The 27647-nt window shown below is 50.6% G+C and overlaps 34 non-coding genes across 34 annotated transcripts; all 34 read right to left on the reverse strand.

Moving 5' to 3' along the window:
- Positions 1-19: 19 nt before the first annotated feature.
- On the reverse strand, positions 20-92 carry Trnaa-ugc (transfer RNA alanine (anticodon UGC)). The gene has a single exon. It is a non-coding gene; the product is annotated as a tRNA-Ala (tRNA).
- Positions 93-1150: 1058 nt separating this feature from the next.
- Positions 1151-1223, reverse strand: Trnaa-agc (transfer RNA alanine (anticodon AGC)). The gene has a single exon. It is a non-coding gene; the product is annotated as a tRNA-Ala (tRNA).
- Positions 1224-1646: 423 nt separating this feature from the next.
- Trnaa-ugc (transfer RNA alanine (anticodon UGC)) lies at positions 1647-1719 on the reverse strand. The gene has a single exon. It is a non-coding gene; the product is annotated as a tRNA-Ala (tRNA).
- A 1058-nt stretch (positions 1720-2777) lies between these two features.
- On the reverse strand, positions 2778-2850 carry Trnaa-agc (transfer RNA alanine (anticodon AGC)). Its single transcript has one exon. It is a non-coding gene; the product is annotated as a tRNA-Ala (tRNA).
- Positions 2851-3273: 423 nt separating this feature from the next.
- Positions 3274-3346, reverse strand: Trnaa-ugc (transfer RNA alanine (anticodon UGC)). The gene has a single exon. It is a non-coding gene; the product is annotated as a tRNA-Ala (tRNA).
- A 1058-nt stretch (positions 3347-4404) lies between these two features.
- Positions 4405-4477, reverse strand: Trnaa-agc (transfer RNA alanine (anticodon AGC)). The gene has a single exon. It is a non-coding gene; the product is annotated as a tRNA-Ala (tRNA).
- A 423-nt stretch (positions 4478-4900) lies between these two features.
- On the reverse strand, positions 4901-4973 carry Trnaa-ugc (transfer RNA alanine (anticodon UGC)). The gene has a single exon. It is a non-coding gene; the product is annotated as a tRNA-Ala (tRNA).
- Positions 4974-6031: 1058 nt separating this feature from the next.
- On the reverse strand, positions 6032-6104 carry Trnaa-agc (transfer RNA alanine (anticodon AGC)). Its single transcript has one exon. It is a non-coding gene; the product is annotated as a tRNA-Ala (tRNA).
- A 423-nt stretch (positions 6105-6527) lies between these two features.
- Trnaa-ugc (transfer RNA alanine (anticodon UGC)) lies at positions 6528-6600 on the reverse strand. Its single transcript has one exon. It is a non-coding gene; the product is annotated as a tRNA-Ala (tRNA).
- Positions 6601-7658: 1058 nt separating this feature from the next.
- On the reverse strand, positions 7659-7731 carry Trnaa-agc (transfer RNA alanine (anticodon AGC)). The gene has a single exon. It is a non-coding gene; the product is annotated as a tRNA-Ala (tRNA).
- A 423-nt stretch (positions 7732-8154) lies between these two features.
- Positions 8155-8227, reverse strand: Trnaa-ugc (transfer RNA alanine (anticodon UGC)). The gene has a single exon. It is a non-coding gene; the product is annotated as a tRNA-Ala (tRNA).
- A 1058-nt stretch (positions 8228-9285) lies between these two features.
- Positions 9286-9358, reverse strand: Trnaa-agc (transfer RNA alanine (anticodon AGC)). The gene has a single exon. It is a non-coding gene; the product is annotated as a tRNA-Ala (tRNA).
- A 423-nt stretch (positions 9359-9781) lies between these two features.
- On the reverse strand, positions 9782-9854 carry Trnaa-ugc (transfer RNA alanine (anticodon UGC)). The gene has a single exon. It is a non-coding gene; the product is annotated as a tRNA-Ala (tRNA).
- Positions 9855-10912: 1058 nt separating this feature from the next.
- Trnaa-agc (transfer RNA alanine (anticodon AGC)) lies at positions 10913-10985 on the reverse strand. The gene has a single exon. It is a non-coding gene; the product is annotated as a tRNA-Ala (tRNA).
- Positions 10986-11408: 423 nt separating this feature from the next.
- On the reverse strand, positions 11409-11481 carry Trnaa-ugc (transfer RNA alanine (anticodon UGC)). Its single transcript has one exon. It is a non-coding gene; the product is annotated as a tRNA-Ala (tRNA).
- A 1058-nt stretch (positions 11482-12539) lies between these two features.
- Positions 12540-12612, reverse strand: Trnaa-agc (transfer RNA alanine (anticodon AGC)). Its single transcript has one exon. It is a non-coding gene; the product is annotated as a tRNA-Ala (tRNA).
- Positions 12613-13035: 423 nt separating this feature from the next.
- Trnaa-ugc (transfer RNA alanine (anticodon UGC)) lies at positions 13036-13108 on the reverse strand. The gene has a single exon. It is a non-coding gene; the product is annotated as a tRNA-Ala (tRNA).
- A 1058-nt stretch (positions 13109-14166) lies between these two features.
- On the reverse strand, positions 14167-14239 carry Trnaa-agc (transfer RNA alanine (anticodon AGC)). The gene has a single exon. It is a non-coding gene; the product is annotated as a tRNA-Ala (tRNA).
- Positions 14240-14662: 423 nt separating this feature from the next.
- Trnaa-ugc (transfer RNA alanine (anticodon UGC)) lies at positions 14663-14735 on the reverse strand. The gene has a single exon. It is a non-coding gene; the product is annotated as a tRNA-Ala (tRNA).
- A 1058-nt stretch (positions 14736-15793) lies between these two features.
- Trnaa-agc (transfer RNA alanine (anticodon AGC)) lies at positions 15794-15866 on the reverse strand. The gene has a single exon. It is a non-coding gene; the product is annotated as a tRNA-Ala (tRNA).
- A 423-nt stretch (positions 15867-16289) lies between these two features.
- Positions 16290-16362, reverse strand: Trnaa-ugc (transfer RNA alanine (anticodon UGC)). Its single transcript has one exon. It is a non-coding gene; the product is annotated as a tRNA-Ala (tRNA).
- Positions 16363-17420: 1058 nt separating this feature from the next.
- Trnaa-agc (transfer RNA alanine (anticodon AGC)) lies at positions 17421-17493 on the reverse strand. The gene has a single exon. It is a non-coding gene; the product is annotated as a tRNA-Ala (tRNA).
- A 423-nt stretch (positions 17494-17916) lies between these two features.
- Trnaa-ugc (transfer RNA alanine (anticodon UGC)) lies at positions 17917-17989 on the reverse strand. The gene has a single exon. It is a non-coding gene; the product is annotated as a tRNA-Ala (tRNA).
- A 1058-nt stretch (positions 17990-19047) lies between these two features.
- On the reverse strand, positions 19048-19120 carry Trnaa-agc (transfer RNA alanine (anticodon AGC)). The gene has a single exon. It is a non-coding gene; the product is annotated as a tRNA-Ala (tRNA).
- Positions 19121-19543: 423 nt separating this feature from the next.
- Trnaa-ugc (transfer RNA alanine (anticodon UGC)) lies at positions 19544-19616 on the reverse strand. Its single transcript has one exon. It is a non-coding gene; the product is annotated as a tRNA-Ala (tRNA).
- Positions 19617-20674: 1058 nt separating this feature from the next.
- Trnaa-agc (transfer RNA alanine (anticodon AGC)) lies at positions 20675-20747 on the reverse strand. The gene has a single exon. It is a non-coding gene; the product is annotated as a tRNA-Ala (tRNA).
- Positions 20748-21170: 423 nt separating this feature from the next.
- On the reverse strand, positions 21171-21243 carry Trnaa-ugc (transfer RNA alanine (anticodon UGC)). Its single transcript has one exon. It is a non-coding gene; the product is annotated as a tRNA-Ala (tRNA).
- A 1058-nt stretch (positions 21244-22301) lies between these two features.
- Positions 22302-22374, reverse strand: Trnaa-agc (transfer RNA alanine (anticodon AGC)). The gene has a single exon. It is a non-coding gene; the product is annotated as a tRNA-Ala (tRNA).
- Positions 22375-22797: 423 nt separating this feature from the next.
- On the reverse strand, positions 22798-22870 carry Trnaa-ugc (transfer RNA alanine (anticodon UGC)). Its single transcript has one exon. It is a non-coding gene; the product is annotated as a tRNA-Ala (tRNA).
- Positions 22871-23928: 1058 nt separating this feature from the next.
- Trnaa-agc (transfer RNA alanine (anticodon AGC)) lies at positions 23929-24001 on the reverse strand. Its single transcript has one exon. It is a non-coding gene; the product is annotated as a tRNA-Ala (tRNA).
- A 423-nt stretch (positions 24002-24424) lies between these two features.
- On the reverse strand, positions 24425-24497 carry Trnaa-ugc (transfer RNA alanine (anticodon UGC)). Its single transcript has one exon. It is a non-coding gene; the product is annotated as a tRNA-Ala (tRNA).
- A 1058-nt stretch (positions 24498-25555) lies between these two features.
- Positions 25556-25628, reverse strand: Trnaa-agc (transfer RNA alanine (anticodon AGC)). The gene has a single exon. It is a non-coding gene; the product is annotated as a tRNA-Ala (tRNA).
- Positions 25629-26051: 423 nt separating this feature from the next.
- Trnaa-ugc (transfer RNA alanine (anticodon UGC)) lies at positions 26052-26124 on the reverse strand. The gene has a single exon. It is a non-coding gene; the product is annotated as a tRNA-Ala (tRNA).
- Positions 26125-27171: 1047 nt separating this feature from the next.
- Trnaa-agc (transfer RNA alanine (anticodon AGC)) lies at positions 27172-27244 on the reverse strand. The gene has a single exon. It is a non-coding gene; the product is annotated as a tRNA-Ala (tRNA).
- Positions 27245-27647: the final 403 nt, after the last annotated feature.

Below are 27647 nucleotides of genomic sequence, written 5' to 3' on the forward strand. Positions count from 1 at the left end.
ATGCACTGTCCACAAAACATGGAGGCGCCGGGGCTTGAACCCGGGACCTTTCACATGCAAAGCGAACGCTCTACCAACTGAGCTACGCCCCCAAGCGCAACAAAGCTGCGCTGTTTTCCATTCTTTGCTACTCTGATGTGCACGGACCTGATGGTTGGTTGGTTTGTAGGGGTGAAGGGACCAGTGTACAAAGGCGCGGTCAAGTTCATATACACAAGAGTTCCAAGTAGTTTCGATGCTCTGGTATTACGACTACAAATTACGTCTGTATTTAACGTCTTAAATTGAAAGGACAGTCGACTGATGACCACAGCAGTTGAGTCCCATAGTGCTCAGAGCCATTTTTTGAAAGGACAGTCACAAACCTTGTCGACAATCACACCGCGCCTGAGGTAACAAGCACATCTGAAGCCCAATTGTGCACTCGACTGTTCATGCCAACTCACTGCCTCGCACTTTACTACTGTGTACCACTCTTGTCGTCCAACTGCAAAACACTGGGCCACAACACGTTTCCGCGTCTCCATTGCACTGCGCAAACTACGAAACGCTCCCCAAACATGGCACTCACCCATGCAGACGACTTTTCCGACCTTCCACGACGCTCACGCAACGCTCACGCTAGTGAAAGCCTTATTTAGAGCTTGACGTCGCGCCCAAGCGAGTGAGCACATTTCGCCTACGGCTTAGGCCGCCCACCTAGTGTGGCTGCTCGGTGTCTGCAGGCAGCGAGGGGCTGCAAGCTTCCCGTGTTCGCGCCTGTGTCACCTCTGCTTGCTTGTCAGAGACAGAGTATCGCAAAACATACAACTCACTCCATGAATTGATTGCTACGGCATCTGTCATCAGCAGTCACAACTAGCAACACCAGTAGCAGCCGACTGCACGTAAAGAATGGGAATGTGCAGTGGGATTTTTGTGAACTCGGCGCAAGGCAGATCTTTCCGACATAGGTTTGAGAATCTTAAGGGCAGACTTGTACTGTTTCTAAATTCAGTGTAGCGGTGGGAGGAGGGTGCTTCCTGCGCGTAACATCACGCTTGCCAGTTGTGACTGCTAATCGTTCGCTCGTATCTGCCTTGACACATTCGCTGGCTGTGAATTATCCCACTTGCGTGGCAGTGTGCGCATGTAGGTGTGTTAAAAATTCTGGAGGCGCTGGGTATCGATCCCAGTACCTCTCGCATGCTAAGCGAGCGCTCTACCATCTGAGCTACGCCCCCTGATGACAAATAGTGCTACATACAACCATATCAATATCACAGACCCCTTGCACTCCCATTATTCCGCAGACAAACACTATTCTCAATGTGTCCGTGAGGGTGTCTTTCAGGTTTCCTGCATTCTGTATCGAATCGTAGTTGGCCAAAATTAAAGTGGCGCGCACAACGTCGAAAATAGCGTTCGGCCACCGCTCTGAGTAAGACGAACGTGTTGTCCACTCTCTAGACTTCTTTGAGGTTAGGCCGTTATACCTAAGACAGATTTGCACTCGATGACACCTCGACAACAGCCGGTCCTCACATTTACGTCTTGCTCTCCTTACGTCAGTATACATCACATGAGCTGTGACGCTGGCTTTGCAACATCTTGCGTGTCTTTAGGCTCGCCGCGACCAACACTTACCATGCACTGTCCACAAAACATGGAGGCGCCGGGGCTTGAACCCGGGACCTTTCACATGCAAAGCGAACGCTCTACCAACTGAGCTACGCCCCCAAGCGCAACAAAGCTGCGCTGTTTTCCATTCTTTGCTACTCTGATGTGCACGGACCTGATGGTTGGTTGGTTTGTAGGGGTGAAGGGACCAGTGTACAAAGGCGCGGTCAAGTTCATATACACAAGAGTTCCAAGTAGTTTCGATGCTCTGGTATTACGACTACAAATTACGTCTGTATTTAACGTCTTAAATTGAAAGGACAGTCGACTGATGACCACAGCAGTTGAGTCCCATAGTGCTCAGAGCCATTTTTTGAAAGGACAGTCACAAACCTTGTCGACAATCACACCGCGCCTGAGGTAACAAGCACATCTGAAGCCCAATTGTGCACTCGACTGTTCATGCCAACTCACTGCCTCGCACTTTACTACTGTGTACCACTCTTGTCGTCCAACTGCAAAACACTGGGCCACAACACGTTTCCGCGTCTCCATTGCACTGCGCAAACTACGAAACGCTCCCCAAACATGGCACTCACCCATGCAGACGACTTTTCCGACCTTCCACGACGCTCACGCAACGCTCACGCTAGTGAAAGCCTTATTTAGAGCTTGACGTCGCGCCCAAGCGAGTGAGCACATTTCGCCTACGGCTTAGGCCGCCCACCTAGTGTGGCTGCTCGGTGTCTGCAGGCAGCGAGGGGCTGCAAGCTTCCCGTGTTCGCGCCTGTGTCACCTCTGCTTGCTTGTCAGAGACAGAGTATCGCAAAACATACAACTCACTCCATGAATTGATTGCTACGGCATCTGTCATCAGCAGTCACAACTAGCAACACCAGTAGCAGCCGACTGCACGTAAAGAATGGGAATGTGCAGTGGGATTTTTGTGAACTCGGCGCAAGGCAGATCTTTCCGACATAGGTTTGAGAATCTTAAGGGCAGACTTGTACTGTTTCTAAATTCAGTGTAGCGGTGGGAGGAGGGTGCTTCCTGCGCGTAACATCACGCTTGCCAGTTGTGACTGCTAATCGTTCGCTCGTATCTGCCTTGACACATTCGCTGGCTGTGAATTATCCCACTTGCGTGGCAGTGTGCGCATGTAGGTGTGTTAAAAATTCTGGAGGCGCTGGGTATCGATCCCAGTACCTCTCGCATGCTAAGCGAGCGCTCTACCATCTGAGCTACGCCCCCTGATGACAAATAGTGCTACATACAACCATATCAATATCACAGACCCCTTGCACTCCCATTATTCCGCAGACAAACACTATTCTCAATGTGTCCGTGAGGGTGTCTTTCAGGTTTCCTGCATTCTGTATCGAATCGTAGTTGGCCAAAATTAAAGTGGCGCGCACAACGTCGAAAATAGCGTTCGGCCACCGCTCTGAGTAAGACGAACGTGTTGTCCACTCTCTAGACTTCTTTGAGGTTAGGCCGTTATACCTAAGACAGATTTGCACTCGATGACACCTCGACAACAGCCGGTCCTCACATTTACGTCTTGCTCTCCTTACGTCAGTATACATCACATGAGCTGTGACGCTGGCTTTGCAACATCTTGCGTGTCTTTAGGCTCGCCGCGACCAACACTTACCATGCACTGTCCACAAAACATGGAGGCGCCGGGGCTTGAACCCGGGACCTTTCACATGCAAAGCGAACGCTCTACCAACTGAGCTACGCCCCCAAGCGCAACAAAGCTGCGCTGTTTTCCATTCTTTGCTACTCTGATGTGCACGGGCCTGATGGTTGGTTGGTTTGTAGGGGTGAAGGGACCAGTGTACAAAGGCGCGGTCAAGTTCATATACACAAGAGTTCCAAGTAGTTTCGATGCTCTGGTATTACGACTACAAATTACGTCTGTATTTAACGTCTTAAATTGAAAGGACAGTCGACTGATGACCACAGCAGTTGAGTCCCATAGTGCTCAGAGCCATTTTTTGAAAGGACAGTCACAAACCTTGTCGACAATCACACCGCGCCTGAGGTAACAAGCACATCTGAAGCCCAATTGTGCACTCGACTGTTCATGCCAACTCACTGCCTCGCACTTTACTACTGTGTACCACTCTTGTCGTCCAACTGCAAAACACTGGGCCACAACACGTTTCCGCGTCTCCATTGCACTGCGCAAACTACGAAACGCTCCCCAAACATGGCACTCACCCATGCAGACGACTTTTCCGACCTTCCACGACGCTCACGCAACGCTCACGCTAGTGAAAGCCTTATTTAGAGCTTGACGTCGCGCCCAAGCGAGTGAGCACATTTCGCCTACGGCTTAGGCCGCCCACCTAGTGTGGCTGCTCGGTGTCTGCAGGCAGCGAGGGGCTGCAAGCTTCCCGTGTTCGCGCCTGTGTCACCTCTGCTTGCTTGTCAGAGACAGAGTATCGCAAAACATACAACTCACTCCATGAATTGATTGCTACGGCATCTGTCATCAGCAGTCACAACTAGCAACACCAGTAGCAGCCGACTGCACGTAAAGAATGGGAATGTGCAGTGGGATTTTTGTGAACTCGGCGCAAGGCAGATCTTTCCGACATAGGTTTGAGAATCTTAAGGGCAGACTTGTACTGTTTCTAAATTCAGTGTAGCGGTGGGAGGAGGGTGCTTCCTGCGCGTAACATCACGCTTGCCAGTTGTGACTGCTAATCGTTCGCTCGTATCTGCCTTGACACATTCGCTGGCTGTGAATTATCCCACTTGCGTGGCAGTGTGCGCATGTAGGTGTGTTAAAAATTCTGGAGGCGCTGGGTATCGATCCCAGTACCTCTCGCATGCTAAGCGAGCGCTCTACCATCTGAGCTACGCCCCCTGATGACAAATAGTGCTACATACAACCATATCAATATCACAGACCCCTTGCACTCCCATTATTCCGCAGACAAACACTATTCTCAATGTGTCCGTGAGGGTGTCTTTCAGGTTTCCTGCATTCTGTATCGAATCGTAGTTGGCCAAAATTAAAGTGGCGCGCACAACGTCGAAAATAGCGTTCGGCCACCGCTCTGAGTAAGACGAACGTGTTGTCCACTCTCTAGACTTCTTTGAGGTTAGGCCGTTATACCTAAGACAGATTTGCACTCGATGACACCTCGACAACAGCCGGTCCTCACATTTACGTCTTGCTCTCCTTACGTCAGTATACATCACATGAGCTGTGACGCTGGCTTTGCAACATCTTGCGTGTCTTTAGGCTCGCCGCGACCAACACTTACCATGCACTGTCCACAAAACATGGAGGCGCCGGGGCTTGAACCCGGGACCTTTCACATGCAAATCGAACGCTCTACCAACTGAGCTACGCCCCCAAGCGCAACAAAGCTGCGCTGTTTTCCATTCTTTGCTACTCTGATGTGCACGGACCTGATGGTTGGTTGGTTTGTAGGGGTGAAGGGACCAGTGTACAAAGGCGCGGTCAAGTTCATATACACAAGAGTTCCAAGTAGTTTCGATGCTCTGGTATTACGACTACAAATTACGTCTGTATTTAACGTCTTAAATTGAAAGGACAGTCGACTGATGACCACAGCAGTTGAGTCCCATAGTGCTCAGAGCCATTTTTTGAAAGGACAGTCACAAACCTTGTCGACAATCACACCGCGCCTGAGGTAACAAGCACATCTGAAGCCCAATTGTGCACTCGACTGTTCATGCCAACTCACTGCCTCGCACTTTACTACTGTGTACCACTCTTGTCGTCCAACTGCAAAACACTGGGCCACAACACGTTTCCGCGTCTCCATTGCACTGCGCAAACTACGAAACGCTCCCCAAACATGGCACTCACCCATGCAGACGACTTTTCCGACCTTCCACGACGCTCACGCAACGCTCACGCTAGTGAAAGCCTTATTTAGAGCTTGACGTCGCGCCCAAGCGAGTGAGCACATTTCGCCTACGGCTTAGGCCGCCCACCTAGTGTGGCTGCTCGGTGTCTGCAGGCAGCGAGGGGCTGCAAGCTTCCCGTGTTCGCGCCTGTGTCACCTCTGCTTGCTTGTCAGAGACAGAGTATCGCAAAACATACAACTCACTCCATGAATTGATTGCTACGGCATCTGTCATCAGCAGTCACAACTAGCAACACCAGTAGCAGCCGACTGCACGTAAAGAATGGGAATGTGCAGTGGGATTTTTGTGAACTCGGCGCAAGGCAGATCTTTCCGACATAGGTTTGAGAATCTTAAGGGCAGACTTGTACTGTTTCTAAATTCAGTGTAGCGGTGGGAGGAGGGTGCTTCCTGCGCGTAACATCACGCTTGCCAGTTGTGACTGCTAATCGTTCGCTCGTATCTGCCTTGACACATTCGCTGGCTGTGAATTATCCCACTTGCGTGGCAGTGTGCGCATGTAGGTGTGTTAAAAATTCTGGAGGCGCTGGGTATCGATCCCAGTACCTCTCGCATGCTAAGCGAGCGCTCTACCATCTGAGCTACGCCCCCTGATGACAAATAGTGCTACATACAACCATATCAATATCACAGACCCCTTGCACTCCCATTATTCCGCAGACAAACACTATTCTCAATGTGTCCGTGAGGGTGTCTTTCAGGTTTCCTGCATTCTGTATCGAATCGTAGTTGGCCAAAATTAAAGTGGCGCGCACAACGTCGAAAATAGCGTTCGGCCACCGCTCTGAGTAAGACGAACGTGTTGTCCACTCTCTAGACTTCTTTGAGGTTAGGCCGTTATACCTAAGACAGATTTGCACTCGATGACACCTCGACAACAGCCGGTCCTCACATTTACGTCTTGCTCTCCTTACGTCAGTATACATCACATGAGCTGTGACGCTGGCTTTGCAACATCTTGCGTGTCTTTAGGCTCGCCGCGACCAACACTTACCATGCACTGTCCACAAAACATGGAGGCGCCGGGGCTTGAACCCGGGACCTTTCACATGCAAAGCGAACGCTCTACCAACTGAGCTACGCCCCCAAGCGCAACAAAGCTGCGCTGTTTTCCATTCTTTGCTACTCTGATGTGCACGGACCTGATGGTTGGTTGGTTTGTAGGGGTGAAGGGACCAGTGTACAAAGGCGCGGTCAAGTTCATATACACAAGAGTTCCAAGTAGTTTCGATGCTCTGGTATTACGACTACAAATTACGTCTGTATTTAACGTCTTAAATTGAAAGGACAGTCGACTGATGACCACAGCAGTTGAGTCCCATAGTGCTCAGAGCCATTTTTTGAAAGGACAGTCACAAACCTTGTCGACAATCACACCGCGCCTGAGGTAACAAGCACATCTGAAGCCCAATTGTGCACTCGACTGTTCATGCCAACTCACTGCCTCGCACTTTACTACTGTGTACCACTCTTGTCGTCCAACTGCAAAACACTGGGCCACAACACGTTTCCGCGTCTCCATTGCACTGCGCAAACTACGAAACGCTCCCCAAACATGGCACTCACCCATGCAGACGACTTTTCCGACTTTCCACGACGCTCACGCAACGCTCACGCTAGTGAAAGCCTTATTTAGAGCTTGACGTCGCGCCCAAGCGAGTGAGCACATTTCGCCTACGGCTTAGGCCGCCCACCTAGTGTGGCTGCTCGGTGTCTGCAGGCAGCGAGGGGCTGCAAGCTTCCCGTGTTCGCGCCTGTGTCACCTCTGCTTGCTTGTCAGAGACAGAGTATCGCAAAACATACAACTCACTCCATGAATTGATTGCTACGGCATCTGTCATCAGCAGTCACAACTAGCAACACCAGTAGCAGCCGACTGCACGTAAAGAATGGGAATGTGCAGTGGGATTTTTGTGAACTCGGCGCAAGGCAGATCTTTCCGACATAGGTTTGAGAATCTTAAGGGCAGACTTGTACTGTTTCTAAATTCAGTGTAGCGGTGGGAGGAGGGTGCTTCCTGCGCGTAACATCACGCTTGCCAGTTGTGACTGCTAATCGTTCGCTCGTATCTGCCTTGACACATTCGCTGGCTGTGAATTATCCCACTTGCGTGGCAGTGTGCGCATGTAGGTGTGTTAAAAATTCTGGAGGCGCTGGGTATCGATCCCAGTACCTCTCGCATGCTAAGCGAGCGCTCTACTATCTGAGCTACGCCCCCTGATGACAAATAGTGCTACATACAACCATATCAATATCACAGACCCCTTGCACTCCCATTATTCCGCAGACAAACACTATTCTCAATGTGTCCGTGAGGGTGTCTTTCAGGTTTCCTGCATTCTGTATCGAATCGTAGTTGGCCAAAATTAAAGTGGCGCGCACAACGTCGAAAATAGCGTTCGGCCACCGCTCTGAGTAAGACGAACGTGTTGTCCACTCTCTAGACTTCTTTGAGGTTAGGCCGTTATACCTAAGACAGATTTGCACTCGATGACACCTCGACAACAGCCGGTCCTCACATTTACGTCTTGCTCTCCTTACGTCAGTATACATCACATGAGCTGTGACGCTGGCTTTGCAACATCTTGCGTGTCTTTAGGCTCGCCGCGACCAACACTTACCATGCACTGTCCACAAAACATGGAGGCGCCGGGGCTTGAACCCGGGACCTTTCACATGCAAATCGAACGCTCTACCAACTGAGCTACGCCCCCAAGCGCAACAAAGCTGCGCTGTTTTCCATTCTTTGCTACTCTGATGTGCACGGACCTGATGGTTGGTTGGTTTGTAGGGGTGAAGGGACCAGTGTACAAAGGCGCGGTCAAGTTCATATACACAAGAGTTCCAAGTAGTTTCGATGCTCTGGTATTACGACTACAAATTACGTCTGTATTTAACGTCTTAAATTGAAAGGACAGTCGACTGATGACCACAGCAGTTGAGTCCCATAGTGCTCAGAGCCATTTTTTGAAAGGACAGTCACAAACCTTGTCGACAATCACACCGCGCCTGAGGTAACAAGCACATCTGAAGCCCAATTGTGCACTCGACTGTTCATGCCAACTCACTGCCTCGCACTTTACTACTGTGTACCACTCTTGTCGTCCAACTGCAAAACACTGGGCCACAACACGTTTCCGCGTCTCCATTGCACTGCGCAAACTACGAAACGCTCCCCAAACATGGCACTCACCCATGCAGACGACTTTTCCGACCTTCCACGACGCTCACGCAACGCTCACGCTAGTGAAAGCCTTATTTAGAGCTTGACGTCGCGCCCAAGCGAGTGAGCACATTTCGCCTACGGCTTAGGCCGCCCACCTAGTGTGGCTGCTCGGTGTCTGCAGGCAGCGAGGGGCTGCAAGCTTCCCGTGTTCGCGCCTGTGTCACCTCTGCTTGCTTGTCAGAGACAGAGTATCGCAAAACATACAACTCACTCCATGAATTGATTGCTACGGCATCTGTCATCAGCAGTCACAACTAGCAACACCAGTAGCAGCCGACTGCACGTAAAGAATGGGAATGTGCAGTGGGATTTTTGTGAACTCGGCGCAAGGCAGATCTTTCCGACATAGGTTTGAGAATCTTAAGGGCAGACTTGTACTGTTTCTAAATTCAGTGTAGCGGTGGGAGGAGGGTGCTTCCTGCGCGTAACATCACGCTTGCCAGTTGTGACTGCTAATCGTTCGCTCGTATCTGCCTTGACACATTCGCTGGCTGTGAATTATCCCACTTGCGTGGCAGTGTGCGCATGTAGGTGTGTTAAAAATTCTGGAGGCGCTGGGTATCGATCCCAGTACCTCTCGCATGCTAAGCGAGCGCTCTACTATCTGAGCTACGCCCCCTGATGACAAATAGTGCTACATACAACCATATCAATATCACAGACCCCTTGCACTCCCATTATTCCGCAGACAAACACTATTCTCAATGTGTCCGTGAGGGTGTCTTTCAGGTTTCCTGCATTCTGTATCGAATCGTAGTTGGCCAAAATTAAAGTGGCGCGCACAACGTCGAAAATAGCGTTCGGCCACCGCTCTGAGTAAGACGAACGTGTTGTCCACTCTCTAGACTTCTTTGAGGTTAGGCCGTTATACCTAAGACAGATTTGCACTCGATGACACCTCGACAACAGCCGGTCCTCACATTTACGTCTTGCTCTCCTTACGTCAGTATACATCACATGAGCTGTGACGCTGGCTTTGCAACATCTTGCGTGTCTTTAGGCTCGCCGCGACCAACACTTACCATGCACTGTCCACAAAACATGGAGGCGCCGGGGCTTGAACCCGGGACCTTTCACATGCAAATCGAACGCTCTACCAACTGAGCTACGCCCCCAAGCGCAACAAAGCTGCGCTGTTTTCCATTCTTTGCTACTCTGATGTGCACGGACCTGATGGTTGGTTGGTTTGTAGGGGTGAAGGGACCAGTGTACAAAGGCGCGGTCAAGTTCATATACACAAGAGTTCCAAGTAGTTTCGATGCTCTGGTATTACGACTACAAATTACGTCTGTATTTAACGTCTTAAATTGAAAGGACAGTCGACTGATGACCACAGCAGTTGAGTCCCATAGTGCTCAGAGCCATTTTTTGAAAGGACAGTCACAAACCTTGTCGACAATCACACCGCGCCTGAGGTAACAAGCACATCTGAAGCCCAATTGTGCACTCGACTGTTCATGCCAACTCACTGCCTCGCACTTTACTACTGTGTACCACTCTTGTCGTCCAACTGCAAAACACTGGGCCACAACACGTTTCCGCGTCTCCATTGCACTGCGCAAACTACGAAACGCTCCCCAAACATGGCACTCACCCATGCAGACGACTTTTCCGACCTTCCACGACGCTCACGCAACGCTCACGCTAGTGAAAGCCTTATTTAGAGCTTGACGTCGCGCCCAAGCGAGTGAGCACATTTCGCCTACGGCTTAGGCCGCCCACCTAGTGTGGCTGCTCGGTGTCTGCAGGCAGCGAGGGGCTGCAAGCTTCCCGTGTTCGCGCCTGTGTCACCTCTGCTTGCTTGTCAGAGACAGAGTATCGCAAAACATACAACTCACTCCATGAATTGATTGCTACGGCATCTGTCATCAGCAGTCACAACTAGCAACACCAGTAGCAGCCGACTGCACGTAAAGAATGGGAATGTGCAGTGGGATTTTTGTGAACTCGGCGCAAGGCAGATCTTTCCGACATAGGTTTGAGAATCTTAAGGGCAGACTTGTACTGTTTCTAAATTCAGTGTAGCGGTGGGAGGAGGGTGCTTCCTGCGCGTAACATCACGCTTGCCAGTTGTGACTGCTAATCGTTCGCTCGTATCTGCCTTGACACATTCGCTGGCTGTGAATTATCCCACTTGCGTGGCAGTGTGCGCATGTAGGTGTGTTAAAAATTCTGGAGGCGCTGGGTATCGATCCCAGTACCTCTCGCATGCTAAGCGAGCGCTCTACCATCTGAGCTACGCCCCCTGATGACAAATAGTGCTACATACAACCATATCAATATCACAGACCCCTTGCACTCCCATTATTCCGCAGACAAACACTATTCTCAATGTGTCCGTGAGGGTGTCTTTCAGGTTTCCTGCATTCTGTATCGAATCGTAGTTGGCCAAAATTAAAGTGGCGCGCACAACGTCGAAAATAGCGTTCGGCCACCGCTCTGAGTAAGACGAACGTGTTGTCCACTCTCTAGACTTCTTTGAGGTTAGGCCGTTATACCTAAGACAGATTTGCACTCGATGACACCTCGACAACAGCCGGTCCTCACATTTACGTCTTGCTCTCCTTACGTCAGTATACATCACATGAGCTGTGACGCTGGCTTTGCAACATCTTGCGTGTCTTTAGGCTCGCCGCGACCAACACTTACCATGCACTGTCCACAAAACATGGAGGCGCCGGGGCTTGAACCCGGGACCTTTCACATGCAAATCGAACGCTCTACCAACTGAGCTACGCCCCCAAGCGCAACAAAGCTGCGCTGTTTTCCATTCTTTGCTACTCTGATGTGCACGGACCTGATGGTTGGTTGGTTTGTAGGGGTGAAGGGACCAGTGTACAAAGGCGCGGTCAAGTTCATATACACAAGAGTTCCAAGTAGTTTCGATGCTCTGGTATTACGACTACAAATTACGTCTGTATTTAACGTCTTAAATTGAAAGGACAGTCGACTGATGACCACAGCAGTTGAGTCCCATAGTGCTCAGAGCCATTTTTTGAAAGGACAGTCACAAACCTTGTCGACAATCACACCGCGCCTGAGGTAACAAGCACATCTGAAGCCCAATTGTGCACTCGACTGTTCATGCCAACTCACTGCCTCGCACTTTACTACTGTGTACCACTCTTGTCGTCCAACTGCAAAACACTGGGCCACAACACGTTTCCGCGTCTCCATTGCACTGCGCAAACTACGAAACGCTCCCCAAACATGGCACTCACCCATGCAGACGACTTTTCCGACCTTCCACGACGCTCACGCAACGCTCACGCTAGTGAAAGCCTTATTTAGAGCTTGACGTCGCGCCCAAGCGAGTGAGCACATTTCGCCTACGGCTTAGGCCGCCCACCTAGTGTGGCTGCTCGGTGTCTGCAGGCAGCGAGGGGCTGCAAGCTTCCCGTGTTCGCGCCTGTGTCACCTCTGCTTGCTTGTCAGAGACAGAGTATCGCAAAACATACAACTCACTCCATGAATTGATTGCTACGGCATCTGTCATCAGCAGTCACAACTAGCAACACCAGTAGCAGCCGACTGCACGTAAAGAATGGGAATGTGCAGTGGGATTTTTGTGAACTCGGCGCAAGGCAGATCTTTCCGACATAGGTTTGAGAATCTTAAGGGCAGACTTGTACTGTTTCTAAATTCAGTGTAGCGGTGGGAGGAGGGTGCTTCCTGCGCGTAACATCACGCTTGCCAGTTGTGACTGCTAATCGTTCGCTCGTATCTGCCTTGACACATTCGCTGGCTGTGAATTATCCCACTTGCGTGGCAGTGTGCGCATGTAGGTGTGTTAAAAATTCTGGAGGCGCTGGGTATCGATCCCAGTACCTCTCGCATGCTAAGCGAGCGCTCTACTATCTGAGCTACGCCCCCTGATGACAAATAGTGCTACATACAACCATATCAATATCACAGACCCCTTGCACTCCCATTATTCCGCAGACAAACACTATTCTCAATGTGTCCGTGAGGGTGTCTTTCAGGTTTCCTGCATTCTGTATCGAATCGTAGTTGGCCAAAATTAAAGTGGCGCGCACAACGTCGAAAATAGCGTTCGGCCACCGCTCTGAGTAAGACGAACGTGTTGTCCACTCTCTAGACTTCTTTGAGGTTAGGCCGTTATACCTAAGACAGATTTGCACTCGATGACACCTCGACAACAGCCGGTCCTCACATTTACGTCTTGCTCTCCTTACGTCAGTATACATCACATGAGCTGTGACGCTGGCTTTGCAACATCTTGCGTGTCTTTAGGCTCGCCGCGACCAACACTTACCATGCACTGTCCACAAAACATGGAGGCGCCGGGGCTTGAACCCGGGACCTTTCACATGCAAATCGAACGCTCTACCAACTGAGCTACGCCCCCAAGCGCAACAAAGCTGCGCTGTTTTCCATTCTTTGCTACTCTGATGTGCACGGACCTGATGGTTGGTTGGTTTGTAGGGGTGAAGGGACCAGTGTACAAAGGCGCGGTCAAGTTCATATACACAAGAGTTCCAAGTAGTTTCGATGCTCTGGTATTACGACTACAAATTACGTCTGTATTTAACGTCTTAAATTGAAAGGACAGTCGACTGATGACCACAGCAGTTGAGTCCCATAGTGCTCAGAGCCATTTTTTGAAAGGACAGTCACAAACCTTGTCGACAATCACACCGCGCCTGAGGTAACAAGCACATCTGAAGCCCAATTGTGCACTCGACTGTTCATGCCAACTCACTGCCTCGCACTTTACTACTGTGTACCACTCTTGTCGTCCAACTGCAAAACACTGGGCCACAACACGTTTCCGCGTCTCCATTGCACTGCGCAAACTACGAAACGCTCCCCAAACATGGCACTCACCCATGCAGACGACTTTTCCGACCTTCCACGACGCTCACGCAACGCTCACGCTAGTGAAAGCCTTATTTAGAGCTTGACGTCGCGCCCAAGCGAGTGAGCACATTTCGCCTACGGCTTAGGCCGCCCACCTAGTGTGGCTGCTCGGTGTCTGCAGGCAGCGAGGGGCTGCAAGCTTCCCGTGTTCGCGCCTGTGTCACCTCTGCTTGCTTGTCAGAGACAGAGTATCGCAAAACATACAACTCACTCCATGAATTGATTGCTACGGCATCTGTCATCAGCAGTCACAACTAGCAACACCAGTAGCAGCCGACTGCACGTAAAGAATGGGAATGTGCAGTGGGATTTTTGTGAACTCGGCGCAAGGCAGATCTTTCCGACATAGGTTTGAGAATCTTAAGGGCAGACTTGTACTGTTTCTAAATTCAGTGTAGCGGTGGGAGGAGGGTGCTTCCTGCGCGTAACATCACGCTTGCCAGTTGTGACTGCTAATCGTTCGCTCGTATCTGCCTTGACACATTCGCTGGCTGTGAATTATCCCACTTGCGTGGCAGTGTGCGCATGTAGGTGTGTTAAAAATTCTGGAGGCGCTGGGTATCGATCCCAGTACCTCTCGCATGCTAAGCGAGCGCTCTACCATCTGAGCTACGCCCCCTGATGACAAATAGTGCTACATACAACCATATCAATATCACAGACCCCTTGCACTCCCATTATTCCGCAGACAAACACTATTCTCAATGTGTCCGTGAGGGTGTCTTTCAGGTTTCCTGCATTCTGTATCGAATCGTAGTTGGCCAAAATTAAAGTGGCGCGCACAACGTCGAAAATAGCGTTCGGCCACCGCTCTGAGTAAGACGAACGTGTTGTCCACTCTCTAGACTTCTTTGAGGTTAGGCCGTTATACCTAAGACAGATTTGCACTCGATGACACCTCGACAACAGCCGGTCCTCACATTTACGTCTTGCTCTCCTTACGTCAGTATACATCACATGAGCTGTGACGCTGGCTTTGCAACATCTTGCGTGTCTTTAGGCTCGCCGCGACCAACACTTACCATGCACTGTCCACAAAACATGGAGGCGCCGGGGCTTGAACCCGGGACCTTTCACATGCAAAGCGAACGCTCTACCAACTGAGCTACGCCCCCAAGCGCAACAAAGCTGCGCTGTTTTCCATTCTTTGCTACTCTGATGTGCACGGACCTGATGGTTGGTTGGTTTGTAGGGGTGAAGGGACCAGTGTACAAAGGCGCGGTCAAGTTCATATACACAAGAGTTCCAAGTAGTTTCGATGCTCTGGTATTACGACTACAAATTACGTCTGTATTTAACGTCTTAAATTGAAAGGACAGTCGACTGATGACCACAGCAGTTGAGTCCCATAGTGCTCAGAGCCATTTTTTGAAAGGACAGTCACAAACCTTGTCGACAATCACACCGCGCCTGAGGTAACAAGCACATCTGAAGCCCAATTGTGCACTCGACTGTTCATGCCAACTCACTGCCTCGCACTTTACTACTGTGTACCACTCTTGTCGTCCAACTGCAAAACACTGGGCCACAACACGTTTCCGCGTCTCCATTGCACTGCGCAAACTACGAAACGCTCCCCAAACATGGCACTCACCCATGCAGACGACTTTTCCGACCTTCCACGACGCTCACGCAACGCTCACGCTAGTGAAAGCCTTATTTAGAGCTTGACGTCGCGCCCAAGCGAGTGAGCACATTTCGCCTACGGCTTAGGCCGCCCACCTAGTGTGGCTGCTCGGTGTCTGCAGGCAGCGAGGGGCTGCAAGCTTCCCGTGTTCGCGCCTGTGTCACCTCTGCTTGCTTGTCAGAGACAGAGTATCGCAAAACATACAACTCACTCCATGAATTGATTGCTACGGCATCTGTCATCAGCAGTCACAACTAGCAACACCAGTAGCAGCCGACTGCACGTAAAGAATGGGAATGTGCAGTGGGATTTTTGTGAACTCGGCGCAAGGCAGATCTTTCCGACATAGGTTTGAGAATCTTAAGGGCAGACTTGTACTGTTTCTAAATTCAGTGTAGCGGTGGGAGGAGGGTGCTTCCTGCGCGTAACATCACGCTTGCCAGTTGTGACTGCTAATCGTTCGCTCGTATCTGCCTTGACACATTCGCTGGCTGTGAATTATCCCACTTGCGTGGCAGTGTGCGCATGTAGGTGTGTTAAAAATTCTGGAGGCGCTGGGTATCGATCCCAGTACCTCTCGCATGCTAAGCGAGCGCTCTACCATCTGAGCTACGCCCCCTGATGACAAATAGTGCTACATACAACCATATCAATATCACAGACCCCTTGCACTCCCATTATTCCGCAGACAAACACTATTCTCAATGTGTCCGTGAGGGTGTCTTTCAGGTTTCCTGCATTCTGTATCGAATCGTAGTTGGCCAAAATTAAAGTGGCGCGCACAACGTCGAAAATAGCGTTCGGCCACCGCTCTGAGTAAGACGAACGTGTTGTCCACTCTCTAGACTTCTTTGAGGTTAGGCCGTTATACCTAAGACAGATTTGCACTCGATGACACCTCGACAACAGCCGGTCCTCACATTTACGTCTTGCTCTCCTTACGTCAGTATACATCACATGAGCTGTGACGCTGGCTTTGCAACATCTTGCGTGTCTTTAGGCTCGCCGCGACCAACACTTACCATGCACTGTCCACAAAACATGGAGGCGCCGGGGCTTGAACCCGGGACCTTTCACATGCAAAGCGAACGCTCTACCAACTGAGCTACGCCCCCAAGCGCAACAAAGCTGCGCTGTTTTCCATTCTTTGCTACTCTGATGTGCACGGACCTGATGGTTGGTTGGTTTGTAGGGGTGAAGGGACCAGTGTACAAAGGCGCGGTCAAGTTCATATACACAAGAGTTCCAAGTAGTTTCGATGCTCTGGTATTACGACTACAAATTACGTCTGTATTTAACGTCTTAAATTGAAAGGACAGTCGACTGATGACCACAGCAGTTGAGTCCCATAGTGCTCAGAGCCATTTTTTGAAAGGACAGTCACAAACCTTGTCGACAATCACACCGCGCCTGAGGTAACAAGCACATCTGAAGCCCAATTGTGCACTCGACTGTTCATGCCAACTCACTGCCTCGCACTTTACTACTGTGTACCACTCTTGTCGTCCAACTGCAAAACACTGGGCCACAACACGTTTCCGCGTCTCCATTGCACTGCGCAAACTACGAAACGCTCCCCAAACATGGCACTCACCCATGCAGACGACTTTTCCGACCTTCCACGACGCTCACGCAACGCTCACGCTAGTGAAAGCCTTATTTAGAGCTTGACGTCGCGCCCAAGCGAGTGAGCACATTTCGCCTACGGCTTAGGCCGCCCACCTAGTGTGGCTGCTCGGTGTCTGCAGGCAGCGAGGGGCTGCAAGCTTCCCGTGTTCGCGCCTGTGTCACCTCTGCTTGCTTGTCAGAGACAGAGTATCGCAAAACATACAACTCACTCCATGAATTGATTGCTACGGCATCTGTCATCAGCAGTCACAACTAGCAACACCAGTAGCAGCCGACTGCACGTAAAGAATGGGAATGTGCAGTGGGATTTTTGTGAACTCGGCGCAAGGCAGATCTTTCCGACATAGGTTTGAGAATCTTAAGGGCAGACTTGTACTGTTTCTAAATTCAGTGTAGCGGTGGGAGGAGGGTGCTTCCTGCGCGTAACATCACGCTTGCCAGTTGTGACTGCTAATCGTTCGCTCGTATCTGCCTTGACACATTCGCTGGCTGTGAATTATCCCACTTGCGTGGCAGTGTGCGCATGTAGGTGTGTTAAAAATTCTGGAGGCGCTGGGTATCGATCCCAGTACCTCTCGCATGCTAAGCGAGCGCTCTACCATCTGAGCTACGCCCCCTGATGACAAATAGTGCTACATACAACCATATCAATATCACAGACCCCTTGCACTCCCATTATTCCGCAGACAAACACTATTCTCAATGTGTCCGTGAGGGTGTCTTTCAGGTTTCCTGCATTCTGTATCGAATCGTAGTTGGCCAAAATTAAAGTGGCGCGCACAACGTCGAAAATAGCGTTCGGCCACCGCTCTGAGTAAGACGAACGTGTTGTCCACTCTCTAGACTTCTTTGAGGTTAGGCCGTTATACCTAAGACAGATTTGCACTCGATGACACCTCGACAACAGCCGGTCCTCACATTTACGTCTTGCTCTCCTTACGTCAGTATACATCACATGAGCTGTGACGCTGGCTTTGCAACATCTTGCGTGTCTTTAGGCTCGCCGCGACCAACACTTACCATGCACTGTCCACAAAACATGGAGGCGCCGGGGCTTGAACCCGGGACCTTTCACATGCAAAGCGAACGCTCTACCAACTGAGCTACGCCCCCAAGCGCAACAAAGCTGCGCTGTTTTCCATTCTTTGCTACTCTGATGTGCACGGGCCTGATGGTTGGTTGGTTTGTAGGGGTGAAGGGACCAGTGTACAAAGGCGCGGTCAAGTTCATATACACAAGAGTTCCAAGTAGTTTCGATGCTCTGGTATTACGACTACAAATTACGTCTGTATTTAACGTCTTAAATTGAAAGGACAGTCGACTGATGACCACAGCAGTTGAGTCCCATAGTGCTCAGAGCCATTTTTTGAAAGGACAGTCACAAACCTTGTCGACAATCACACCGCGCCTGAGGTAACAAGCACATCTGAAGCCCAATTGTGCACTCGACTGTTCATGCCAACTCACTGCCTCGCACTTTACTACTGTGTACCACTCTTGTCGTCCAACTGCAAAACACTGGGCCACAACACGTTTCCGCGTCTCCATTGCACTGCGCAAACTACGAAACGCTCCCCAAACATGGCACTCACCCATGCAGACGACTTTTCCGACCTTCCACGACGCTCACGCAACGCTCACGCTAGTGAAAGCCTTATTTAGAGCTTGACGTCGCGCCCAAGCGAGTGAGCACATTTCGCCTACGGCTTAGGCCGCCCACCTAGTGTGGCTGCTCGGTGTCTGCAGGCAGCGAGGGGCTGCAAGCTTCCCGTGTTCGCGCCTGTGTCACCTCTGCTTGCTTGTCAGAGACAGAGTATCGCAAAACATACAACTCACTCCATGAATTGATTGCTACGGCATCTGTCATCAGCAGTCACAACTAGCAACACCAGTAGCAGCCGACTGCACGTAAAGAATGGGAATGTGCAGTGGGATTTTTGTGAACTCGGCGCAAGGCAGATCTTTCCGACATAGGTTTGAGAATCTTAAGGGCAGACTTGTACTGTTTCTAAATTCAGTGTAGCGGTGGGAGGAGGGTGCTTCCTGCGCGTAACATCACGCTTGCCAGTTGTGACTGCTAATCGTTCGCTCGTATCTGCCTTGACACATTCGCTGGCTGTGAATTATCCCACTTGCGTGGCAGTGTGCGCATGTAGGTGTGTTAAAAATTCTGGAGGCGCTGGGTATCGATCCCAGTACCTCTCGCATGCTAAGCGAGCGCTCTACCATCTGAGCTACGCCCCCTGATGACAAATAGTGCTACATACAACCATATCAATATCACAGACCCCTTGCACTCCCATTATTCCGCAGACAAACACTATTCTCAATGTGTCCGTGAGGGTGTCTTTCAGGTTTCCTGCATTCTGTATCGAATCGTAGTTGGCCAAAATTAAAGTGGCGCGCACAACGTCGAAAATAGCGTTCGGCCACCGCTCTGAGTAAGACGAACGTGTTGTCCACTCTCTAGACTTCTTTGAGGTTAGGCCGTTATACCTAAGACAGATTTGCACTCGATGACACCTCGACAACAGCCGGTCCTCACATTTACGTCTTGCTCTCCTTACGTCAGTATACATCACATGAGCTGTGACGCTGGCTTTGCAACATCTTGCGTGTCTTTAGGCTCGCCGCGACCAACACTTACCATGCACTGTCCACAAAACATGGAGGCGCCGGGGCTTGAACCCGGGACCTTTCACATGCAAAGCGAACGCTCTACCAACTGAGCTACGCCCCCAAGCGCAACAAAGCTGCGCTGTTTTCCATTCTTTGCTACTCTGATGTGCACGGGCCTGATGGTTGGTTGGTTTGTAGGGGTGAAGGGACCAGTGTACAAAGGCGCGGTCAAGTTCATATACACAAGAGTTCCAAGTAGTTTCGATGCTCTGGTATTACGACTACAAATTACGTCTGTATTTAACGTCTTAAATTGAAAGGACAGTCGACTGATGACCACAGCAGTTGAGTCCCATAGTGCTCAGAGCCATTTTTTGAAAGGACAGTCACAAACCTTGTCGACAATCACACCGCGCCTGAGGTAACAAGCACATCTGAAGCCCAATTGTGCACTCGACTGTTCATGCCAACTCACTGCCTCGCACTTTACTACTGTGTACCACTCTTGTCGTCCAACTGCAAAACACTGGGCCACAACACGTTTCCGCGTCTCCATTGCACTGCGCAAACTACGAAACGCTCCCCAAACATGGCACTCACCCATGCAGACGACTTTTCCGACCTTCCACGACGCTCACGCAACGCTCACGCTAGTGAAAGCCTTATTTAGAGCTTGACGTCGCGCCCAAGCGAGTGAGCACATTTCGCCTACGGCTTAGGCCGCCCACCTAGTGTGGCTGCTCGGTGTCTGCAGGCAGCGAGGGGCTGCAAGCTTCCCGTGTTCGCGCCTGTGTCACCTCTGCTTGCTTGTCAGAGACAGAGTATCGCAAAACATACAACTCACTCCATGAATTGATTGCTACGGCATCTGTCATCAGCAGTCACAACTAGCAACACCAGTAGCAGCCGACTGCACGTAAAGAATGGGAATGTGCAGTGGGATTTTTGTGAACTCGGCGCAAGGCAGATCTTTCCGACATAGGTTTGAGAATCTTAAGGGCAGACTTGTACTGTTTCTAAATTCAGTGTAGCGGTGGGAGGAGGGTGCTTCCTGCGCGTAACATCACGCTTGCCAGTTGTGACTGCTAATCGTTCGCTCGTATCTGCCTTGACACATTCGCTGGCTGTGAATTATCCCACTTGCGTGGCAGTGTGCGCATGTAGGTGTGTTAAAAATTCTGGAGGCGCTGGGTATCGATCCCAGTACCTCTCGCATGCTAAGCGAGCGCTCTACCATCTGAGCTACGCCCCCTGATGACAAATAGTGCTACATACAACCATATCAATATCACAGACCCCTTGCACTCCCATTATTCCGCAGACAAACACTATTCTCAATGTGTCCGTGAGGGTGTCTTTCAGGTTTCCTGCATTCTGTATCGAATCGTAGTTGGCCAAAATTAAAGTGGCGCGCACAACGTCGAAAATAGCGTTCGGCCACCGCTCTGAGTAAGACGAACGTGTTGTCCACTCTCTAGACTTCTTTGAGGTTAGGCCGTTATACCTAAGACAGATTTGCACTCGATGACACCTCGACAACAGCCGGTCCTCACATTTACGTCTTGCTCTCCTTACGTCAGTATACATCACATGAGCTGTGACGCTGGCTTTGCAACATCTTGCGTGTCTTTAGGCTCGCCGCGACCAACACTTACCATGCACTGTCCACAAAACATGGAGGCGCCGGGGCTTGAACCCGGGACCTTTCACATGCAAAGCGAACGCTCTACCAACTGAGCTACGCCCCCAAGCGCAACAAAGCTGCGCTGTTTTCCATTCTTTGCTACTCTGATGTGCACGGACCTGATGGTTGGTTGGTTTGTAGGGGTGAAGGGACCAGTGTACAAAGGCGCGGTCAAGTTCATATACACAAGAGTTCCAAGTAGTTTCGATGCTCTGGTATTACGACTACAAATTACGTCTGTATTTAACGTCTTAAATTGAAAGGACAGTCGACTGATGACCACAGCAGTTGAGTCCCATAGTGCTCAGAGCCATTTTTTGAAAGGACAGTCACAAACCTTGTCGACAATCACACCGCGCCTGAGGTAACAAGCACATCTGAAGCCCAATTGTGCACTCGACTGTTCATGCCAACTCACTGCCTCGCACTTTACTACTGTGTACCACTCTTGTCGTCCAACTGCAAAACACTGGGCCACAACACGTTTCCGCGTCTCCATTGCACTGCGCAAACTACGAAACGCTCCCCAAACATGGCACTCACCCATGCAGACGACTTTTCCGACTTTCCACGACGCTCACGCAACGCTCACGCTAGTGAAAGCCTTATTTAGAGCTTGACGTCGCGCCCAAGCGAGTGAGCACATTTCGCCTACGGCTTAGGCCGCCCACCTAGTGTGGCTGCTCGGTGTCTGCAGGCAGCGAGGGGCTGCAAGCTTCCCGTGTTCGCGCCTGTGTCACCTCTGCTTGCTTGTCAGAGACAGAGTATCGCAAAACATACAACTCACTCCATGAATTGATTGCTACGGCATCTGTCATCAGCAGTCACAACTAGCAACACCAGTAGCAGCCGACTGCACGTAAAGAATGGGAATGTGCAGTGGGATTTTTGTGAACTCGGCGCAAGGCAGATCTTTCCGACATAGGTTTGAGAATCTTAAGGGCAGACTTGTACTGTTTCTAAATTCAGTGTAGCGGTGGGAGGAGGGTGCTTCCTGCGCGTAACATCACGCTTGCCAGTTGTGACTGCTAATCGTTCGCTCGTATCTGCCTTGACACATTCGCTGGCTGTGAATTATCCCACTTGCGTGGCAGTGTGCGCATGTAGGTGTGTTAAAAATTCTGGAGGCGCTGGGTATCGATCCCAGTACCTCTCGCATGCTAAGCGAGCGCTCTACCATCTGAGCTACGCCCCCTGATGACAAATAGTGCTACATACAACCATATCAATATCACAGACCCCTTGCACTCCCATTATTCCGCAGACAAACACTATTCTCAATGTGTCCGTGAGGGTGTCTTTCAGGTTTCCTGCATTCTGTATCGAATCGTAGTTGGCCAAAATTAAAGTGGCGCGCACAACGTCGAAAATAGCGTTCGGCCACCGCTCTGAGTAAGACGAACGTGTTGTCCACTCTCTAGACTTCTTTGAGGTTAGGCCGTTATACCTAAGACAGATTTGCACTCGATGACACCTCGACAACAGCCGGTCCTCACATTTACGTCTTGCTCTCCTTACGTCAGTATACATCACATGAGCTGTGACGCTGGCTTTGCAACATCTTGCGTGTCTTTAGGCTCGCCGCGACCAACACTTACCATGCACTGTCCACAAAACATGGAGGCGCCGGGGCTTGAACCCGGGACCTTTCACATGCAAATCGAACGCTCTACCAACTGAGCTACGCCCCCAAGCGCAACAAAGCTGCGCTGTTTTCCATTCTTTGCTACTCTGATGTGCACGGACCTGATGGTTGGTTGGTTTGTAGGGGTGAAGGGACCAGTGTACAAAGGCGCGGTCAAGTTCATATACACAAGAGTTCCAAGTAGTTTCGATGCTCTGGTATTACGACTACAAATTACGTCTGTATTTAACGTCTTAAATTGAAAGGACAGTCGACTGATGACCACAGCAGTTGAGTCCCATAGTGCTCAGAGCCATTTTTTGAAAGGACAGTCACAAACCTTGTCGACAATCACACCGCGCCTGAGGTAACAAGCACATCTGAAGCCCAATTGTGCACTCGACTGTTCATGCCAACTCACTGCCTCGCACTTTACTACTGTGTACCACTCTTGTCGTCCAACTGCAAAACACTGGGCCACAACACGTTTCCGCGTCTCCATTGCACTGCGCAAACTACGAAACGCTCCCCAAACATGGCACTCACCCATGCAGACGACTTTTCCGACTTTCCACGACGCTCACGCAACGCTCACGCTAGTGAAAGCCTTATTTAGAGCTTGACGTCGCGCCCAAGCGAGTGAGCACATTTCGCCTACGGCTTAGGCCGCCCACCTAGTGTGGCTGCTCGGTGTCTGCAGGCAGCGAGGGGCTGCAAGCTTCCCGTGTTCGCGCCTGTGTCACCTCTGCTTGCTTGTCAGAGACAGAGTATCGCAAAACATACAACTCACTCCATGAATTGATTGCTACGGCATCTGTCATCAGCAGTCACAACTAGCAACACCAGTAGCAGCCGACTGCACGTAAAGAATGGGAATGTGCAGTGGGATTTTTGTGAACTCGGCGCAAGGCAGATCTTTCCGACATAGGTTTGAGAATCTTAAGGGCAGACTTGTACTGTTTCTAAATTCAGTGTAGCGGTGGGAGGAGGGTGCTTCCTGCGCGTAACATCACGCTTGCCAGTTGTGACTGCTAATCGTTCGCTCGTATCTGCCTTGACACATTCGCTGGCTGTGAATTATCCCACTTGCGTGGCAGTGTGCGCATGTAGGTGTGTTAAAAATTCTGGAGGCGCTGGGTATCGATCCCAGTACCTCTCGCATGCTAAGCGAGCGCTCTACCATCTGAGCTACGCCCCCTGATGACAAATAGTGCTACATACAACCATATCAATATCACAGACCCCTTGCACTCCCATTATTCCGCAGACAAACACTATTCTCAATGTGTCCGTGAGGGTGTCTTTCAGGTTTCCTGCATTCTGTATCGAATCGTAGTTGGCCAAAATTAAAGTGGCGCGCACAACGTCGAAAATAGCGTTCGGCCACCGCTCTGAGTAAGACGAACGTGTTGTCCACTCTCTAGACTTCTTTGAGGTTAGGCCGTTATACCTAAGACAGATTTGCACTCGATGACACCTCGACAACAGCCGGTCCTCACATTTACGTCTTGCTCTCCTTACGTCAGTATACATCACATGAGCTGTGACGCTGGCTTTGCAACATCTTGCGTGTCTTTAGGCTCGCCGCGACCAACACTTACCATGCACTGTCCACAAAACATGGAGGCGCCGGGGCTTGAACCCGGGACCTTTCACATGCAAAGCGAACGCTCTACCAACTGAGCTACGCCCCCAAGCGCAACAAAGCTGCGCTGTTTTCCATTCTTTGCTACTCTGATGTGCACGGACCTGATGGTTGGTTGGTTTGTAGGGGTGAAGGGACCAGTGTACAAAGGCGCGGTCAAGTTCATATACACAAGAGTTCCAAGTAGTTTCGATGCTCTGGTATTACGACTACAAATTACGTCTGTATTTAACGTCTTAAATTGAAAGGACAGTCGACTGATGACCACAGCAGTTGAGTCCCATAGTGCTCAGAGCCATTTTTTGAAAGGACAGTCACAAACCTTGTCGACAATCACACCGCGCCTGAGGTAACAAGCACATCTGAAGCCCAATTGTGCACTCGACTGTTCATGCCAACTCACTGCCTCGCACTTTACTACTGTGTACCACTCTTGTCGTCCAACTGCAAAACACTGGGCCACAACACGTTTCCGCGTCTCCATTGCACTGCGCAAACTACGAAACGCTCCCCAAACATGGCACTCACCCATGCAGACGACTTTTCCGACCTTCCACGACGCTCACGCAACGCTCACGCTAGTGAAAGCCTTATTTAGAGCTTGACGTCGCGCCCAAGCGAGTGAGCACATTTCGCCTACGGCTTAGGCCGCCCACCTAGTGTGGCTGCTCGGTGTCTGCAGGCAGCGAGGGGCTGCAAGCTTCCCGTGTTCGCGCCTGTGTCACCTCTGCTTGCTTGTCAGAGACAGAGTATCGCAAAACATACAACTCACTCCATGAATTGATTGCTACGGCATCTGTCATCAGCAGTCACAACTAGCAACACCAGTAGCAGCCGACTGCACGTAAAGAATGGGAATGTGCAGTGGGATTTTTGTGAACTCGGCGCAAGGCAGATCTTTCCGACATAGGTTTGAGAATCTTAAGGGCAGACTTGTACTGTTTCTAAATTCAGTGTAGCGGTGGGAGGAGGGTGCTTCCTGCGCGTAACATCACGCTTGCCAGTTGTGACTGCTAATCGTTCGCTCGTATCTGCCTTGACACATTCGCTGGCTGTGAATTATCCCACTTGCGTGGCAGTGTGCGCATGTAGGTGTGTTAAAAATTCTGGAGGCGCTGGGTATCGATCCCAGTACCTCTCGCATGCTAAGCGAGCGCTCTACCATCTGAGCTACGCCCCCTGATGACAAATAGTGCTACATACAACCATATCAATATCACAGACCCCTTGCACTCCCATTATTCCGCAGACAAACACTATTCTCAATGTGTCCGTGAGGGTGTCTTTCAGGTTTCCTGCATTCTGTATCGAATCGTAGTTGGCCAAAATTAAAGTGGCGCGCACAACGTCGAAAATAGCGTTCGGCCACCGCTCTGAGTAAGACGAACGTGTTGTCCACTCTCTAGACTTCTTTGAGGTTAGGCCGTTATACCTAAGACAGATTTGCACTCGATGACACCTCGACAACAGCCGGTCCTCACATTTACGTCTTGCTCTCCTTACGTCAGTATACATCACATGAGCTGTGACGCTGGCTTTGCAACATCTTGCGTGTCTTTAGGCTCGCCGCGACCAACACTTACCATGCACTGTCCACAAAACATGGAGGCGCCGGGGCTTGAACCCGGGACCTTTCACATGCAAAGCGAACGCTCTACCAACTGAGCTACGCCCCCAAGCGCAACAAAGCTGCGCTGTTTTCCATTCTTTGCTACTCTGATGTGCACGGACCTGATGGTTGGTTGGTTTGTAGGGGTGAAGGGACCAGTGTACAAAGGCGCGGTCAAGTTCATATACACAAGAGTTCCAAGTAGTTTCGATGCTCTGGTATTACGACTACAAATTACGTCTGTATTTAACGTCTTAAATTGAAAGGACAGTCGACTGATGACCACAGCAGTTGAGTCCCATAGTGCTCAGAGCCATTTTTTGAAAGGACAGTCACAAACCTTGTCGACAATCACACCGCGCCTGAGGTAACAAGCACATCTGAAGCCCAATTGTGCACTCGACTGTTCATGCCAACTCACTGCCTCGCACTTTACTACTGTGTACCACTCTTGTCGTCCAACTGCAAAACACTGGGCCACAACACGTTTCCGCGTCTCCATTGCACTGCGCAAACTACGAAACGCTCCCCAAACATGGCACTCACCCATGCAGACGACTTTTCCGACTTTCCACGACGCTCACGCTAGTGAAAGCCTTATTTAGAGCTTGACGTCGCGCCCAAGCGAGTGAGCACATTTCGCCTACGGCTTAGGCCGCCCACCTAGTGTGGCTGCTCGGTGTCTGCAGGCAGCGAGGGGCTGCAAGCTTCCCGTGTTCGCGCCTGTGTCACCTCTGCTTGCTTGTCAGAGACAGAGTATCGCAAAACATACAACTCACTCCATGAATTGATTGCTACGGCATCTGTCATCAGCAGTCACAACTAGCAACACCAGTAGCAGCCGACTGCACGTAAAGAATGGGAATGTGCAGTGGGATTTTTGTGAACTCGGCGCAAGGCAGATCTTTCCGACATAGGTTTGAGAATCTTAAGGGCAGACTTGTACTGTTTCTAAATTCAGTGTAGCGGTGGGAGGAGGGTGCTTCCTGCGCGTAACATCACGCTTGCCAGTTGTGACTGCTAATCGTTCGCTCGTATCTGCCTTGACACATTCGCTGGCTGTGAATTATCCCACTTGCGTGGCAGTGTGCGCATGTAGGTGTGTTAAAAATTCTGGAGGCGCTGGGTATCGATCCCAGTACCTCTCGCATGCTAAGCGAGCGCTCTACTATCTGAGCTACGCCCCCTGATGACAAATAGTGCTACATACAACCATATCAATATCACAGACCCCTTGCACTCCCATTATTCCGCAGACAAACACTATTCTCAATGTGTCCGTGAGGGTGTCTTTCAGGTTTCCTGCATTCTGTATCGAATCGTAGTTGGCCAAAATTAAAGTGGCGCGCACAACGTCGAAAATAGCGTTCGGCCACCGCTCTGAGTAAGACGAACGTGTTGTCCACTCTCTAGACTTCTTTGAGGTTAGGCCGTTATACCTAAGACAGATTTGCACTCGATGACACCTCGACAACAGCCGGTCCTCACATTTACGTCTTGCTCTCCTTACGTCAGTATACATCACATGAGCTGTGACGCTGGCTTTGCAACATCTTGCGTGTCTTTAGGCTCGCCGCGACCAACACTTAC

The sequence above is a fragment of the Schistocerca nitens genome, chromosome 10 (assembly GCF_023898315.1).
Source record: "Schistocerca nitens isolate TAMUIC-IGC-003100 chromosome 10, iqSchNite1.1, whole genome shotgun sequence".
Lineage (NCBI taxonomy): Eukaryota > Metazoa > Arthropoda > Insecta > Orthoptera > Acrididae > Schistocerca > Schistocerca nitens.